We start from the raw sequence: 19,057 nt of genomic DNA on the forward strand, positions 1-19,057 counted from the left end.
ACAGATGGGTTTGGGCTTTCATTAAGTGTAGGATGGTGTTAATTGATAACAATTTTTGGCAGCTGCTTGTTTGGGACATTTCAGTCAAATATTTCAACTCATGTTGCCATCCCAGGTTAGGAAAGAGGCCTCCAGGGAAAGAATTCATGAAGGATTTGGATATCTCCCCGCCCAGGTGCTCATCTGTATTGCTCAAAATCAGACAGGAGCCGTGTCATTAAATTTAGGCTAGTGACTTTTGAATTCTGTGGGGACAAAGCGTGGACAATTCAGCGTTTTAAATGTTCTATGAATAAAAATAATCCGGGCATTCCTGGACTGCATCCTCGCCTGGCAAATTAAAAAAAAAATAAAAAATTAAAGAGAAATAACTGTGAACAACTGGTTTTAAAAACAAGTGGCTGCTGGCCAAGCATTGATCTCAGCTCATTCTCTCTGCATGACGCAGGTGAAAATCTCCAGAGTTAATGCTCTTAATAAACTGTGCTTTCCAGCAGGATGGAAGGGAGAGTTCCATCCCAACAAAGGGCTGGCAGGAAGGAGGGAATGTGAGCGATGGAGGTCTTGGGGAGACTTGAAAGGGAATGAGATGTAATTTCCTTTGGTGCCTGGAGAAGCTTTTGATGTTCCTGCCCTCGCTCCAGCGATTCCGGAATAATTTGATCGTGCCTTCTTCCCCTGGAGGTGCTCACAGAGGTGTTCCTGAGGTCTCAGCTGGCTTGGGATTTTTTGACTCCACTAAACAACAGGTCAAAGTCCAAGTGAGCAGTTTTCGTGTTCCTAGGGTGGTAAAATTGGAGGGCAAGTTAGTCTCAGTTGTTAGTAAATGAATATTGGTGTTTTTAACCCAGGTTCTCTTTGAGCAATTAAAAGAAAGAAGCAGCCAAGGGTGAATTTCACCCCTACACCGAGGATCTGCACAAGTCCTGCCTGGACTGGAAGTAAAAGGAGAGCTGTATGTGAAGCACCTGGCAGAGTTCAGGAAAAATCGGGGTGTGAATCACTTCTCTGCTTCTGCCTTGTCCTGAAGCTCATGCTGGACCAGGTTTGGAAAACACTGAAGCACTGATCAGGGATTTTCGGGAGGAAACAAAGTCTCCTCCAGTAGACCCGTGTTCATCCACCCCTGAACCCCTGAGACAGAGCTGAGCAGGTGAGGGCCAGGATTGTGCCTAGTTCTGTGCCTGGTTCTGTTCCTGGTTCTGTTCCTGGCTCCATTCCTGGTTCTGTTCATGATTCTGTGCCTGGTTCTGTTCCTGGCTCCATTCCTGGTTCCATTCCTGGTTCTGTGCCTGGTTCTGTTCCTGGCTCCATTCCTGGTTCTGTGCCTGGTTCCGTTCCTGCTTCTGTGCCTGGTTCCATTCCTGGTTCTGTGCCTGGTTCCGTTCCTGGTTCTGTTCCTGGCTCCATTCCTGGTTCTGTGCCTGGTTCCATTCCTGGTTCTGTGCCTGGTTCCGTTCCTGCTTCTGTGCCTGGTTCCATTCCTGGTTCTGTGCCTGGTTCTGTTCCTGGTTCTGTTCCTGGCTCCATTACTGGTTCTGTTCCTGGTTCTGTGCCTGGTTCCATACCTGGTTCCATTCCTGGTTCTGCTGCCCCCATCCACCCCGGCACAGCTCAGCAGCTCTGCCCCAACACCACATCCTGTTCCTCTGGGATCCGGGGAAGGGATGTGGGATTGCACAGCCAGCCATGGCTCCGTTGCATCACTGCCCAGTCACCTGCCCTCCTCCTGCCTCCATCCCCTCTCCCAAGCTCCATCCCCAGCCCTCTTGCCGGTTATTTTTCTCAGGAATACAAACAAAAGCACAGGGCTTCACCTCTGTGTTCCAGCCCTTCGCTCCCCTTGGCTTCCTCCACCTGCTCCCAGCTGCATTCCAGTGTCCCCACAACCTGCCTCTCCCTGGAGCCCCATCCCTTCCTCTCCACTTCCAGAGTGATCCAAAACCCACTGGAGTCAACAGAACAATTTCTGTGGCCTTCCAGGACCTTGGATCCGCTCTTGGCTAAGCTCCGTTCCTCATTAAAACCTCTTCTCTACATAAAGCTTTCCCTTGTGCTTGCCTCTGTTGTCTCACACATTCCCAACGTGAATAATCCTCCTTTTCCTCAACTACCGGCCCTCAATATTTTACTTTCTGGGGTTTTGTTGAAGGAAATGATCCAATGGTTGCTTTAGACCTGAGTCTTTGGAAAAGTTCCCTCACTTCCAGCTGCTCATTACCTGCTCCTCAGCTTAAGTGCAGCACTGGCTCTGTTTGTACTACCAGGCTTTAATGTAAAGTAAATATAATATTTTCTCACTGAAATGGTGATTGAAACTACCTCAGTAAGCGCCAGCTGAGTTATTTTTGCGGTGTGTTTATCCAGGTCACAGTCTGTCATCTGCGCCTGACTAATGAAACCTCATCACAAATATTTTACATCTCGGCAGCACTTTTTGCCCTGAGAAATCATGGACATATTTGGTGTTACAAACATGTGGCTTCCTTCCTTCCTTCCTTCCCTTTTCTTTGAAATGTAGGGCCCAAAAATCAGTTACTTCATCTTCCCCCTTCATTAGCCACGTTTTGCTGAATTATCCTGCCCCAGGGTGATGGAGGCTGTGCAGCTCCAACCACTGCAGGCTGCAGGGAGTTAACTGAAGGCACGGGACCTTGCCATGCATTTCTCAAGAGCCATGAACTTCTCGTAAGTTCTTAACTCGATTAAAGTGATTTTTTTTGAAGGTTAATTCTCCTCAGAGCACACCTGCAGCCCCGTTTCTGGCCGTGGCCCCTGTTGGGTAATTGTGTGCACACGTCCGAGGTGTTTAATGTTCTCCACAGCACGGGTGACAAAGCAGATCATTGTGAATTAAGGAGCCTTTTTTTCCTTTCCTTTTTTTTTTTTTTTTTTTTTTTTTTGTTTTTGTTTTTTTGTTTATTTAGGCGTTACTTTTGGTGTTGTTTATCCTGGTCCTACGTGAGGGCTGGCTCCCTTTTCCCGAGGGACGGGGAATTCTGCCTGCTGCTACGTGGGGTTGAGCACAATTCTCTGCTGGCTGGGATCCACCAGGGCTCTGCTGGCCACGCACGAGGGTTCCGTTCTCAGAGTTCAGAGGGGTGTGGGTAGACCCAGAACGGTGGAATGGCCTGGACTGGAAGGGATTTTAAACATCACCCTGCTCCAAACCCCCTGCCACGGGCAGGGACAGCTCCCACTGTCCCAGGCCGCTCCAGCCTGGCCTCGGACACTTCCAGGGATGGAGCAGCCACAGCTGCTCTGGGAATTCCATCCCAGCCCCTCCCCACCCTCACAGGGAGGAATTTCTTCCCAATATCCCATCTAAACCTGCTTTCTATCAGCTTGAAGTCATCTTCCCTTCTCCTGCCTTGTCAGTAGTGCCTCGTCTTCCTGTAGGCCCCTACAGTTAATCATGGAAGGCCAAAACGAGGCCACCCCAAAGCTTCTCCTCTCCAGGCTGGACAACCCCAGCTCTCCCAGCAGAGCTGCTCCATCCCTCTGACCGTCCTGGAGCCTCCTCCAGCAGCTCCAGGTCCTCGCTGTGCTGGGCCCAGGGCTGGAGCAGCTGGGCAGGTGAGGCCTCACCTGAGCCCATCCAACCCTCGGCCTCCATGAGGCCAATCTGGCCAGGCTGGACGGTGGAGTGGCACTGGGTGGGCTTTAATGCCACTCCAACCCAAATTATTCCACGATTCTGCCCGTCCCCTCCTTCTTTCACCCCCAAATTTCCCATGTGTCCCGGTTTTGGACAAGTTGAGGAGGACCACACAGTCACCATGGGAGATCTTGCGTTTGCTTTTTCCCCGCCTGTCTCAGTCAGGCCCCTGAGCTCCTCTCCGAACACTCACAGGAATTCGGGCAGAGCAGCCGAGGGCACACGGTGTTTTTTGTCCTGGCAAACAAGAAAGGGGAAGCAGAACCCTCCCACCTGGATAATCTGTCTCAGACTCCGATGGACTCCGCTCTTCCCACACACCGAGAGCAAACAGAGATCACTTCACTGAGTCATCCCGGCCCGCGCTCGGGGCCAGAACAGGAACAAAGGAGAGACTGTCCAGCCTCAGCTCCCTCAGCAGCACGGGGCTTTCCATCAGTGACCAAAATCGGTGACCAAAATCCCAGGGAGCCACCAGCCAGGCTCTGCTTGGGACCAGCAGAGTGAAGGTGCTTGAGGAAGACAACCCTAGAGATCCAGGTGTCCATGGCGGGATGGGACAGCAGCGGAGTGGCCCCAGGGATTCCCTGACACCATCCTGTGAGATCTTGGGAACAGCTTTCCCAGGGAATCCGTGGCTGTCCCATGCCTGGAAGTGTCAAAGGCCAGGTTGGACAGGGTTTGGAGCACCCTGGGATGGTGGAAGCTGTCCCTGCCCATGCAAGGAAGGAAGGAAGGAAGGAAGCAAGCAAGCAAGGAAGGAAGCAAGGAAGCAAGGAAGCAAGGATTGCAAACACTCTTTGACTGGAATAGATGAGTAATGAGAGTGGAGCCCAGTGACTTGGCCATGGAGGGGTCAGTGCCAAAGGGACAGCTCCTGGGCTCCAAACACCCACAAAAAGCAATCCCTCACCTTGTGATCAGAACAGGTTTTGTGTGGCTCACGTTCCTGGGCCACCTCCCAGTGCCCTGGGAGCAGAACAGGCCCCGGGCACCGCTGGAGGAACAAAGGCCAAGCTCAGCCCTGTTTGCTCACTCCACGCACTGTTGTCTTCCATCAGATAAGCCCCTGGCCAGAGGATGGAATATTTCCAGATCCAAATCAGCCAGAAAAGAAGTGAGACTTCGAGACAAACAGCAGAGCTCTCGAGTTTCATCTGTCTGAGGAATGTTCCTGTCATATGATGGGGACCAGGCTGCGATTCCCAGGCACTGGGAGCCTTCTGGTTCCGTCCTGCTCCGGGCTGTGCCTCTTGCTGCAGGTGGATTTTCCTGCAGCAGGATTTTACCCATGAAACAGCACAAGCAAGGGAAACAACGAGGGAAATTTAGGCTGGATGTTAGGAAAAAGTGTTTTACTGAAAGAGTGATAAAGCACTGGAATTGCCTGCCCAGGGAGGCGGTGGAGTCACCACCCCTGGATGTGTTTAAAAAGAGATTGGATGTGGCACTCGGTGCCGTGGTTTAACTGAGGTAGGGTTAGAGCATGGGTTGGACTCGATGATCTAAAAGGTCACTTCCAACCTTGTGTTCCTGTGATTCTGTGAAACTGGCAAAGGGGGATGAAGGTCTCAGGTGCTGGGAGGAAAAGCTGTCCCTGCCCTGTCGTGGCTGGGTTGTGGCTCTGGAACTGCCACGAGAGGAGACGTGGGAGGGCTACAGGCGACAGCAGCCAGCCCTGAGGGGACACTTTGGGGGCTGGGGACTGGCAGGTGGCAAAATCCTGTGGTTCCTCTGCACAGCCACATGTCCAGAGAGGAGCAGGAGGTTATTCCACTGGCCATCCCTGCCAGAGAATCCAAAACTTCCCGGCTTGCCTTTATTTTGCTCTCTAAGCTGGAACAAAGCCAGGATTTAATGGATGTCGTTCTGCCAAAATATATTTACCAGCTTTTCCTGCTTTCCCTGTGACTTTTGGCCCGCTGGAGTATTTTAATTGGAGGCAAAGCAAAGACTTCTTTAAAGTGCTGTGGGTACAGGAGCAGTTTTTAACAAGCCTGTGCAAAGAGTGCCTGTGCTGAGAGCCAGCCCAAGTGCGCACAGGGACATTCCAAAGAAAATCTCCTCCTCAATTATTACCTGCAGAAGGCCAAATTCTGAAAACTAAATGGAGTAAAACAAACTCCCAACAGCATTTAATTGAATTTGGTCCCTTTCACGGAATACCACATTTATGATCTGGCTGCTTTTGAGCTGCAAATCCATTTTTTTTTTTCCTGTTATTTTTGCCGTTCAATTGGAGAAAACAACGAACGCCATTTTCACGGGGCAGAGTTAATGAAGGATTTCACAGAGAAGGCAGTACACAGCAAGAATTTCACCCCAACATCTCCCCCAGCTCTGCAGGAGATATTCCACGAGCTCCATGGCAGCAATTCCAAGGCCAGTGGCTCGTGCTGCTGTGGTCTTTCCTTGTTTTGTCCCAGCTCATGGCTGTGGCTTTGTGAAGCCGCCACTGTCCCTCAGCTCGTTTGTTTGAGGTTCTGACAGCAGCAACAGCAGCAGGAAAGATCCCCAAACCCCTGCTCTGGATGAAGGTGCTGTCAGCAATCACTTGCCTTGGCAAACAGCGGCAGAGATCTTGGGGTGTTTGCTAATCCCAGTCAAACACAGCCGTGAAAGCATTCAGAAAAACCAGAGAGAAAACCTCAGGAATTCCTTTCCCGCCGCTTCCAGTCCAAAGCAGGGGGTGGATTTGAATTTGTACCTGCAAATGGGTTTGGAACTTTGGATCAAATCAAGAAGGTTGGAAAAGATCTCCAAGATCATCAAATCCAAACTTCAACCAAATCCCACCATTCCTGCAAGTTTTGCTTGAGTTTTGGACGCTTTTTGGACACTTTTTGGACGCTTTTTGGACACTTTTTGGACACTTTTTTGGACACTTGTTCCCTCGGTGCCACAAACTCCTGGTGCCACTGTCCCTAAAGTGAGCATTTAAAGGATTTCCTGCTGCCAAAGATGAATTTCTCACATCCATAAAGCACATTTTTCACATCCAGCCTATGAACTGGTCCTGCTGGCGCTGCCACCATCAGGGGAAGGATTATGGAGAACGTTCCAGAAGAAGGGTGGAGCCATGGGGGGGATCAGGCTCTTTTCCAGGAAACAGAGTCAGGATGAGAGGAAATGGCCTCAAGTTGCCCCAGGAGAGGCACAGATTGGATATTAGGGAAAACTTCTTTCTGGAAAGGTTTGGAAAGCCCTGGAATGGAGTCCCCATCCCTGGAAAAGTTCCAGAACTGCGTGGATGTGGCACTGGGGGATGTGGCGCTGCACCTGATGATCTTAAAGGCCTTCCCCAGCCTCAACAATTCCGTGATTCGATGGGCTTTGTCTTCTACAGAAGAACAGAATGAAATATCCAAACAAAGAAATAATCAAAACCAACCAAGGAAACTTTAAAACAACACCCCCGAAAAAAAAAACCCTAAAATTCTGCTGGGAACTTGAACCTGTGGCTCCTCACCTGATTCTCCGTTTCACTGGAATCCGGAGCCGATTTTGAGCCTTCCTGGTGTGTCTGTGTTGATAAGAGAGGAGGAGAACAGCCCGCAGAGGATTAAACCCGTGAGCAAATACCTCGGGCAATCTCTGCCTTTGTGCCTGTGGCCGTTCTGGGTTAAACATTTCCGAGCTCCTTTCTTAAAATAAATCTGGCAGAGATTTCTGAGCTCGGATCTGATTCCCAGGAAAATTAATGTGTTGTTTTCTGGGGGGTTTTTTTGCCTCTTGTTTTCAACCATAAAAATGTGAGAAGGGCACAGTAACCTTGGAAGATTTTTAAGTTGCAGATCTGAAGCCAGATTTTTTTTTTTTCTTTTTTAATTTCATAAAACTTCAGGCAAATATTAAAATATATATATATAATTTGGTTTTCTTCCGAGCATCTTGGTCTTGGGCAGTCCTGGGCTAAAAGGTGCCAGAATGCTCCAAGAAAAGCTGATTTTGCTGTATTTCCACATTTACTTGTGCTGTGAAATGGTAAAACAGGATTAATGAGAACAAAATATTAAGGAATAAGATGTTTGGAAATGCAGTTGCCCAAGTACTTAATAAATGAACCCTGTAACTTTTAAGGACTCTTGTCATCTATAGAACATGAGAAAAAAAGAATAAAAATTTTATATTGTTTATTCATGTTACAGGCACCCAAATCCATTAAAGATTCCAGGATGAGTCCAACAAGGATGTGAATAAAAGTGGAAAAATATCAGAGGAAATTATGTTTTCTTGAATTGCAATGGGTTCTTACTCTCTGATACATAAATAACTCCTAAGACTCTATTCCTCAATATAGGCTTTGATTTATTTTGCACTTTATTTTACATTTATATTGCTTTTTAAAAAAAAAAAAAAATTGCATTTTAAAAGCAAAAAAACCCACTCCAATTAAAAAATTTCCTGAGTATGAAATTCTCCTGCATGTGATGAAGAAGTGTTATAAGTTCCTCTGTGTGTTTAACCATCGTGGCTGTCAACATTCAGGAGATCTTGCAATCTCGGGGTTGGGATTTTTATGTTTTTATGGCAATTCCTTGCAAACTGGGATGTGGCACTGGGATCCTTTGAGGGAATTGTTGTGACGGAGCTCAGAGTGGACCCAGGCACCAGGAGCTGGACTTCGGTGATGTTGGAAAAGGAGCTGGATCCATCCTGGGCCAGGATGGAACTGAAGTGGGAAAAGCCAAGGGATGGTGGGAAAGATGGATCTCCTGATTTATTCCATATTTGGGAAAATTGATGAGATTTTTAACCCCCACCTCCTCCTCCTTTCTGCGACAGCCAGATGTGTCATTACCAAAGGCAGAGTTCTCTAAAATCTCGGGTTTCTGCTCTTTGGAGGAGTTTTAGTCACTGCTGGAGGAGGAGTTTGGTGTTGCAGAATCACCAAGGCTGGAGAAGAGCTCCAGGATCATCCAGTCCAACCCGTGCCCAAATCCCTGTTCCAAAGCTCCACATCTGCTCATTTTGGTGACTCCAGCACCACCCTGGACCAGCCTTAACCCCTCCTCAGTGAAGAGTTTTATCCTAATATCCAACCTGACCTCCCCTGGCGCAGCTGGAGGCTGCTTCTCCTTGTCCCACCATCTCCTAGAAGACCCTGACCCCTCCCTCAGCACAAAATCCGGTAGCAGAGAGCAGCCTGGATCAATCCAGAGCTCTCAGGACATTCCTGCTTCCAGGTGATGGTGAATGAACCTGAATTCTGAGTTGATTTCTGAACCAGCAGGAACACAGAGCCCAGGGTTAAACGTTTCCCTTTAACCACACATAATGAGCTTTTTGTTGGTGTCACCGTCGTGTTCTGAGTAATCTCCTGCCCTGGCAGCTCACCTTTATCCTGAGGAAAGGAAAAACCTCCCCTTGGAAGAAGGGGAGCTGGAGTGAACAATGCCAAGCGCTGTCTGTGCTCAGCATCTCGGCTGAGAACTGGAAAATTCCAACAAAAGCTTTTGTGTGAGGCGTGTGAGAAAACAGCGCTCGTGGTGACATATGGAGAGTGAACCCACGGCAGTTCATCCACAGACAAAGCAGGAACATCCCCACAGTGACATCAGCTGCTCCTGGTCCTTTTTTACGCCGATTAGGGCAGAAATGTCACGGAATCCTGGAATGGTTTGGGCTGGAAGGAGCTTAAATCCCATCCAGAGCCACCCCTGCCATGGGCAGGGACAGGGACACCTCCCACTGTCCCAGGGTGCTCCAAGCTCCAGCCTGGACTCATCATCACCTCGGATTGGGGCAGGCTGGGCACTATTGACCATTTCCCCCCATTTTTTGAGAGTGTGAAGCTGGATCTGGCATTCCAGGGAATGCTGGAGCCCTCAATGACCTGCAAGGCCACCACTGCCCAGGAGCTGATGCCTTGGGAGAACTGAGCTGGAGCAGAGACTGGGCAGAGCTGGAGAATAAAGCAGAGATTTATTGAAAGGCCTGTAAGGTAAAAGCTTGGGCAGGACGAGAGCCTGGCCAGGGCTGCACCCAAGGTGGACACAAAATGGTCACAAAATGGACCCAAAATGGACAAACGGTCACGAGGTCTCACACTTTTATCAGTTTTGTTCCATTTTCACATTGGGGTTTAATTGTCCCATCCCAGCTCCAGGCTGTGAGGTCCCATCCTTCTCATTCCTCTCTCCAGCCACCGCTGTTTGTGCTTTGGGGCTGAAAGTTGTCCTTGGTGTGCAGCAGGAGCAGGATTTGTTTTGTGTCGCTGCTGTGTGCAGAGAGCTGAGTGACCCTGAGTGTGAGCTCAGAGCTGCACCCTGGGCAGCGCAGAACCTGAAACACACGAAATTAAAACTTGAGGCATCAGAGCAAGCCCTGCACCACAGGCACCAGTGACACCAGCGCCTGTCCTGGGTCGGGGACAGGCAGTGGAGCTCAGCAGACCTGCAGTTATCCCAGAAACCTCATTTCCACTTTCCCTGACAAAACCCCCTTGGAATGGCAGCCGGCCTCTGATGGGAGGGAAATGGGCAGCCAGGTCGCTCAGAGAACTGCCAAGACAACGACTTCTCCAAACAGCTCTGTTTGTCCTGCCATTTATCCGGTAAATTGCCCTGTCTGAATGAATTTGATGGGAAATGATCCCGGTCATGGATCACAGCTTGCAGCATGTCCCCAGCTGCCGCGTGTGCCCCTGTTTGAACCAGAGCAAACCTGAGCCTGGGGAGGTGTTATTTGAAATATCTGAAATTTATTCAGCACGGCTCAGAAAATCAGTGCTGGGAGCAAATTGCCACAACAGCGGCATTGGCCAGGAATTCGGGCCACGAGTTCTCTGCCACGTTGTCGTTGTTTCTTTGGATTTGTAATTCCCTGGAAAAGCTTTTATCAAGAAATGGTGAGGTCATGGAGGTCAATATCTGTCATTCCTTTTGTTAAAATCTTCAACTTTCACCCCCACTTCTGCACCCTTTTTAAACCGAACCTCGGGATTTTATCCTGCCAAAACTTTAAGGAATGGGTGGAGTTATTGCCGGGGATGAAGCATCAAAGAACTTTTTGTTGCAGTCTGGTGTCCTGTGCTCCTTCCTCACAACCGCTGCCACCGGCACACCCACCCAGAGGGCAACGGCTGGTCCCTAAAAATCCTTTTTTTGGGAGGCTGGGATGCATTTCCTGAATGTTTCCTTTGCACTCCTTGCTCCCAGACGCGGCAGGGACACACAAAGGCACCTTCCCCTGCCTCCCTCACTCACACTCTGCTCTGTTTCGCACATAAACTGAGCTTTATTCATCTTTTTGAGAGGAAATATCTGATTATGACAGGTTTTTTTCCCTGGCTGTGCATCGGTGCCACCCTGGCAGAGCTGAGGTGCCTCGGGGACTCGCAGAGGGACCACACACCCGTGCTTGGAGGTGCTCACAGAAAAGGGATTCATCCTTTTCAGCCCAAAAGCGCCCATTTCTAGGGCAAAAATAGAATAAATAGCATTTTTCTTCCGATCAGGAATGTGTATTTAATCCTTTCTGTGAGCATTTCTGAACTTCTCTCTCCATGTTTTTCATCCAAGAACAACCAGCTGAGGATCAAACCCCGTGTTTTACCCAGGAGACTCCAGATGTGAGGCTTTGGTACCAGGCTGCAGCTTTTTGAAGACGTTTGAAGCAACTTTGGAGACGTCGAAATCTTCCCCGTGACACCAGAACGCTCAGGCTGAGCCGCCTCAATTAGCAGCTTAGTAAATGATCAATTGCAGGAGGCTGGCCAAGCCATTTTAAAAGCTGCATAAATATTAATAAACCTGTTTTACAAGGTGGGAAACAGAAGAGCCAAGCAATGACAGAGCTGCAGGGATGGGGACAGCGTTGGGATTGGTGCTGAATTCCAGGGGCAGGTGCCAGGGGGGATTTGGGAGTGAGGATCAGCAGGGATCACCCCCCAGCTTCCCTGGGACTACAGAGCCTAAAGGCCAAGGAGAACAAGCCAAGATTTACTGAGTTGGGGGAGGAATTAGGAGAATTTGGAGTGATTTAGAGGCCGCATCATCCTTCTCTTGCCCAGAGGTGACAGCAGCATTTCAGGCTTCTCAGCACTGATGCTGTTAAAAATTTAGAAATTAACGTAACTTGAGGATTTCAGCGCGGCTCCTGTGCTTCAGAGAAGTTTTGCAAAACTGAAATTTACACTTGCAAATATTTTGAACAGGGCTCCAAACTCCAACTTCCTTTCCATGCAGGGCCTCGTTCACCGTGTACCAGGACAGGGTAAAACAGAGGAAAAGCAGAGGCTGAGAAGTGATCACAGAGAGCAAACACGGCCAGGCCCCCGCTCTCCACAGCTCCAAACGCTTTTATAAAGCCCTCAAGATAAGGATTTATTGCTGCCCGGGCTGCGGGGCTCAGCTGTGCCAGGTTTCACATTGCTGACTAATTCCCCCGGCCGGTTACAAGCCGCTGACTCCAGATTTGCGTCATCCAAGGCGCTGAGTCCGAACAACCGCGGAGGGATCGCGGCTGAAGCGTTCCCTTGAGGGCCTTATGCAAGGAGAAGGCTTTTCCTGCCCTCAGCTGTATTTATTTGCTGGCATTCCCACACCCCCAGGCTCAGAGCCACCTCCAGCCCCCGGCCCTGGGCAGGATTAGCCCCGGTGAGAGCAGAACCAGGGACACCCCTGTGCCCGTGGCACCTCCATGTTCCTCTTGAGCGGTGGCGAGGAATTGGCCTTGAACAGATCCTTTAATGCCCTTTGAAGCCAGCAGTTATTCCGGCGAGAAGGATCTTGTTTGTTTTACCCTCCCCGCATCTTGGACAATTGTCTCCGGTTTCCTCATTTTGTGTCTGACCGTGCTGTAAGGGCAGGAAAGAGGTGCAGGACATTTAATTCTCTTTTTTTTTTGTCATCCTCCCGTCCTTCAGTGAGAAATTCTGCTGCTGACAGCTCATCTGTGCTGTCACTGATGCGGGAGATCCCAGTGCTGCTGTTTGCCAGCGTTTCTGAGCTCAGTTTTATCCGTGATTTCCAACAGAGGCCGGGTTTTTCACCCTCGATTCATTTTTTTTGTGGCACTTTCAGAGAAGCAGATTTCATGCACACCTCACACGTAAGCATTGCAAATTTTCAGATAGCAAACTCTATCTATCACTCTAAGAAGAGTCAGGTATTGCAAGAACAAAAGTTATTGCGCTCCACTGGATCCATATTTCTCAACGGGTGCCAGGTTTTTAGCCCTTGGCTCATACTTTTATTTCAGAAAAGCAGATTTCATGCACATCTCACTCTTAAATATTGCAGATTTTCTGACAGCGAACTCTGGGAGTGTTAAGTATTGCAAGGATGAGAGAACAAATGTTATTGTACTCCACTGGATCCGTAATTCTCCACGGATGCCAAGTTCTTAACCCTTGATTCATATCTTTCCTGGTGCTTCCAGAAAATCAGATTTCATGCACATCTCACCCTTGAATATCGCAAATTTTTCTTGACACCAAACCCATTCCAAGGCTGAGAGAACAGAACAGGAACACGGAGGAATGACTGCTAAAAATAGAATAGTCGGGAGAGAGGAAGGATGTGGGAGGAAAGGAGATGAAAGAGAGATTATTTCAAAGCTTTTCTCGAGGCTTTGAGAACGAGCTGTAAAAATCCTGCACGGCACAAGGTGAGGCACCTCTTCGGGATGAGTCAGTCCCGATTTGTGCCCTCAGGCTGGGGGAGAAGCGAATCAGTTCCTTTAGGAAAAACCACGGAGCCACCGAATGATGCTTCAGGATTTGAGCTTTTTCCATTTCCCATCTCTTTGTGACCCTGCAGCTCTTCAGTGTTTAACTCCAAACCCCACACACAGCGGCAGCTGCTGCTTCCCCGTTTTGCTCACACACAGCAATTCCTCTCCAGGCTGGGGATCAAGGACACCTCACTGCCTCAGGCCCTGTGAAATTTAAACAAAAGTGAGCTGGGGGCAGCAAACTCGGGGTCAATGACTTCATTAGCTGAGGCTGTAATTGGGAGATGAACCCCGATGTGCAAATGGACCAAACTGATCCAAGGGTGAAACCCGTGACCATTGTCCATTTGTGGGTGCAGCCCCTGGGGGGCTTTGTCTGCCCTGAATGTACCTGGAGGCCCTTCCAGAAATAGAAATAAACTGACTTTTATTCCCTTAATTCTGCCTGCCCTCTGTTTCTAGGCAGCCCCAAAAGGCATCCCCAAGCTCATGTCCCCTGGCTGTGACAGCTGATGGCACAGAAGGCACTTCCCAAATTCCCAGGTGCTCCCGGTTTCGCGTTACCCAGGGGGATTTAAAGCCCCTTGGAAAGGTCACTCCTCACTGGGATATTTCAGGCACCGAGGCAGGGATTCATTGGCCGAGGGCAAAGTTTGGATCATCTCATAAAAGCATAAAACTTAAGCAGAGAAAGCTGAATTTCCAAACTTATATGGTTTTGGGGACACTAAGTTTATCTTAAAGCATAAAATCTTGGATTCCTGGAATGGTTTGGGTTGGAAGGGACCTTAAATCTCATCTCAGGGTGCTCCAATCTGTTGGAACCCTGGGCATGGAGAATTCCAGAACTTTCTGTGCTGCCAGGCTCTGACCCCCCAGCAAACCCTGCACTGACCCGAGGCCGTGGAAAAGGCTCCAGAATGGAGTGACAGCGCTGGGATCGTGGGTGTGTGGTTGGGATAGAAGTGTGTGACAGCACAGGGTGCAGAACTGAGAGCTGAAGGGTTCAGAACACAGGAACAGAGATAAAGCGAGATGGAGGATTTAGGGCGGAGGCTGAGTCCTTCTTTTTCACCTTCTTCTTCCTGGGTCTGGGTGGGATTTTGGAATTGGGGAGAAAAATCCGCATTGCGGGCCAGGGGTGTTTGGTTCTTGGGTTCAAAGTGAAAATAATTGAGGTGTCATTTCAGAATTGGACAATTTGTGCTTAAAAGACCTTGTAGAGAGTCAGAGACAGAGCCATTTTCTACCTCGCTCATTGGAACTCACAACTTGTGAGACTGTTACATAGATAAGAATAATCTAATAATAAACAACTGAGTCCAAACAGGAAAACCGTCCCTCGAACATTTAATCCCGGCTCTAACAGAAAAAGAAGATAAAACCCCGCATCAATCCCTGTCCAACCTGGTCTTGGGCACTTCCAGGAATCCCGGGGCAGCTCCCATGGGAAAGTTGTGCCAGGACCCCATAAATCAGAGATAAACGGGAGCTCAGGGCGGAGATCAGGATCCAGCCCTTATCCCGGTGTAACGGAGTGTCCCGTCCTGGAGACGTCACCGTCATTTCAGTCCTTACTGAATTTTTATTACCTGGTGATTAGGGCTAGACAGGAACTGCTGGTTCCTGTAATCCCATGTGCCAGAAGCCCTGCCTGGAACAGCTGTGGGAAACGTGTGGAAACCACGTGCAAAATTAAATAACTCCTCATCCATATTTGGCTCAGCTGCCTCAGGGAACAGGGGATATCGGAGCAGAGAAAATCCCCCTCCAGCAATCCGTGTGTGTTTGCAGTACAAACCCCTCAAAGGTCTTTTCCAACCTAAATAATTCCATTTCTCCGTGTCAGTGCTCAGGGGTTTTTGGCAGGTTGGGACAGGTGCTCGGGAGGTGAGGATTGGAGCTTGTACCTTCAGAGGTGGCTGGAAAATGCCTCTTTTTTTGTCCGTTGATGCCTGTGGAAGTTCATTAATTAATCCATATCCTCATTAATTAATCCATACCCTCACTTTTTGATCCATACATCCTTCAGGGGTGCAGGCTGCCCTCACTCTGAGGCCTGGTTTTGATATTGTATGGATTGCTTAATGAGTGTATGGATCAATCAGTGAGGGTATGGATTAATTAATGAACTTATGGATTAATTAATGAACTTATGGATTCATTAATGAACTTATGGATTAATTAATGAGGGGCGGTGTCTTCCAGCAAGAAGAAGAGGAGCAATAACGAAGTGAAGCCTCCTCTCTCCATCAGCCCTTCAATGTCAGAAAGGCTCAGGGTGTGCACAGGGGCAGGGCACAGCCGTGTCCCCTCCCTGTCCCCGTGCCAGGCACCCGTCCTGGCCTTGTCCCCAGCTTGTCCCCGTGCCCACACCTGTCCTGTTGTTGTCCCCTCGTGCCCAGAGGCACGTGCTGTCCCCGTGCCAGGCTCCTGTCCCAGCATTGTCCCCTCATTGTCCCCGTGCCTGTACCAGTCCCCGTGTTGTCACCAGGCTGTCCCCATGCCTGGTACCTGTCTCAGCATTGTCCCCAGGTTGTCCCCAGGTTGTCCCCATGCTCAATACCTATCCCAGGTTGTCCCCAGTTGTCCCCAGGTTGTCCCCATGTCCAGGATCTATCCCAGCATTGTCCCCAGGTTGTCCCCAGGTTGTCCCCGTGCCCAATACCTATCCCAGCATTGTCCCCAGGTTGTCCTCAGGTTGTCCCCATGTCCAGTATCTATCCCAGCATTGTCCCCAGGTTGTCCCCAGGTTGTCCCCATGTCCAGGATCTATCCCAGCATTGTCCCCAGGTTGTCCCCAGGTTGTCCCCGTGCCCGTGGCTGTCCCAGCATTGTCCCCAGGTTGTCCCCAGGTTGTCCCCAGGTTGTCCCCGTGCCCGTGGCTGTCCCCAGCATTGTCCCCAGGTTGTCCCCAGGTTGTCCCCAGGTTGTCCCCATGTCCAGGATCTGTCCCAGCATTGTCCCCAGGTTGTCCCCAGGTTGTCCCCAGGCTGTCCCCGTGCCCGTGGCTGTCCCAGCATTGTCCCCAGGTTGTCCCCAGGTTGTCCCCAGGCTGTCCCCCTGCCCGTGGCTGTCCCAGCATTGTCCCCAGGTTGTCCCCAGGCTGTCCCCGTGCCCGTGGCTGTCCCAGCATTGTCCCCAGGTTGTCCCCAGGTTGTCCCCATGTCCAGGATCTATCCCAGCATTGTCCCCAGGTTGTCCCCATGTCCAGGATCTATCCCAGCATTGTCCCCAGGTTGTCCCCGTGCCCGTGGCTGTCCCCAGCATTGTCCCCAGGTTGTCCCCAGGCTGTCCCCGTGCCCGTGGCTGTCCCGGCGCCCGGCACGGATGCCAATTCCCTGCCGGAGCTGCGCGCTGTGCGTTGCTGCCATCCAGAGCCTGCTCAGGTGAGCTGCGCTCGGGGCTGTCGCTCTGCTCCCACACCTGCCAGGTAAAGGCAGGGGAGCAGGAATGCCACGAATGAGGGACGAGGTCCCAAAACAGCCTCAGCTCCCGGCCAGCCCCACCTGGAGCTGCCTCTGCCGCACCTGAGCAGGAACGGTCCCGACTTGCACTTTCTGTGTTCTCCTCCAGCCCGGCTTCAGTGAGAGGAGCGTGATCCCATCAAAGAGAGCTGCGGGAGAGCCCCGCTCCGAGATTCGCATGTTTATTGCCTTGAGATTAAATGTCCTGCTTGTTCTGCGCGAAAAGCAGGATTAATTCTGCCTGCTGCTTGTTGAAGCGCTGTCAGCAGGCAAGGGGAGGCCGGACTTGCTGCCGGTGTCATTCCATGGAATTTCGGTGCTTGGGTCCATTCCTGCACATCCCCCTTGTCCTCACGATGCATTCCCGCTGATCCTGGAGCTCAGAAAATCCCTGCGGGCCCAGCGAGCCCCGGGTTCTGCCAGGGAGGGTGGATTCAGGGTTAACTGCTGCTCCTGCCCCGTCTGATCAATGTTTTGGGAATTCACAACGCCAGAGCCCACAGGAGGGAGCCAAATACTTTGTTCTCGAGGAATAAGAACATCACCTTTGTGTTCAGGGCCTTCGTCGGAGGTTCAGAGGTGAAAAGCAGGAAGAAACCATGGCAACATTTAAATACGACAGTGGGGCTTCACATAGAGGGAACTCAGATTTATCCTCAAAGAATTCAGGGACGAAAGGTCACCCTGGGATATTTTATACGATCGCATCACGGAGCCGTGGAATCCCAGGATGGTTTGGGTGGGAAGGGACCTGCCACGGGCAGGGACAGCTCCCACTGTCCCAGGTGGAGACAGAAGAGCTGTGCCAGAGGCAGGGAAAGCAGCCTGGCATCTGGGAACCTCCACCCGAGCCTTGTTTTTATTTTTTCCCCTCTAAACAAAGCTTCAGTTTGGTTTGCGGCTGTTGCTGGATAAGGGAAGTACAAAGCGAGGAAAGCTTTCAACAGGCTAAAAATAAACTCTTTTATTGTCATTTTTAATGAATATTTCACAGAAGGATGGGATTTCTTCATCTTCAGCTTCGCTGGAAACACCGGGCACAACTTTTCCGTATTAAAAGGAATCCATCATTATTTTTCTTTTCTTTTTTTTTTTTCTTTTTTTTTTTTCTTTTTTTTTCTTTTTTTTTTCTTTTTTTTTTTGGTATTTGCTGAATTCCGTGAGTTTTTGGGCTGCTTGCCGACATCTGACATCGCTTTGGGATCACGCTCGGACAGGAGCTTGGGCACACATTTGCTTTTGCTTTGGGGTGGAGGGACCTTCCCCAGCTCCAAAGCTGATCCCTTTTATCCGCATCCCAAAGTGATAACACCGAGGGACAATCTATCCATCACCTCCCAGCCGGGATAACCACAGGGAATGACCTGTTCCCATCGGTTGTCACCACCAAAGAGGTGGCTGGAGATGGAAGTTGGCAAACCTCACCCTCCAATTCCCTGGGGGAATATTTATAATCTCCCATCCCCCTGAGTAATGCCAGCGGGATTTAATTCCAAATCCATATTTCCTGCAGCGGATGGAAAATGGGATCGTGCCTCTCACGGACGACGCTGGAGAACAGCAAAAAGCCACCCCAGGAACACAGCACATCCACGGGATGCTGGGGAGACACAACAAAGGGTGTTTCATCCATTTGATCGGTGATAATGAACTCGTTTGGGACGGCCAAAGTACCCCCACACACAAAAATGCACCAGAACAAACAAGGAGGGAATATTCTGTACATAATTCAGAACAGCCACGAGATGGAAAAGAAAATAGACGTGGCCTGGGCAATGTTTTTTCATATGTGCAAGGAATACATTCCTTTCCCCTGCGCTGGAGTTATGAATTTGTCAGGGTTCACGTTTTTCCTCTTATTATTTTTCATCCTTAAAGGTCATGGGGCTCTAAAAGCCCGGCCTGCCTGCGTCTGTGCTCCAATCCAGCAAACCCCGCGTGGCCAAGGACTCGGGGACGGAACGGGACCAGATGGATCCTGCTGCTCCGCCCTGGGGTCTGGGGTGAGTGGCTGGATGGGTTCTGGGAGCAGCAGGGCCGGGATTTCGTGGAGCACATGGCATCGTTCATGGAATCAGGGAATGTCCTGGGCTGGAAGGGACCCCTGGGATCGTTGATCCTACACTGACACCCCAAAATCCCACCCTGGGCATCCCTGAAGTGGTGTCCAAGCTCTCCTGGAGCTCTGGCAGATTTGGGAATGTGCCCATTCCCTGGGGAGAGCCTGGGCAGTGCCCAGCTCCCTCTGGGGGAA

Source organism: Hirundo rustica, chromosome 28, assembly GCF_015227805.2.
Source record: "Hirundo rustica isolate bHirRus1 chromosome 28, bHirRus1.pri.v3, whole genome shotgun sequence".
NCBI lineage: Eukaryota > Metazoa > Chordata > Aves > Passeriformes > Hirundinidae > Hirundo > Hirundo rustica.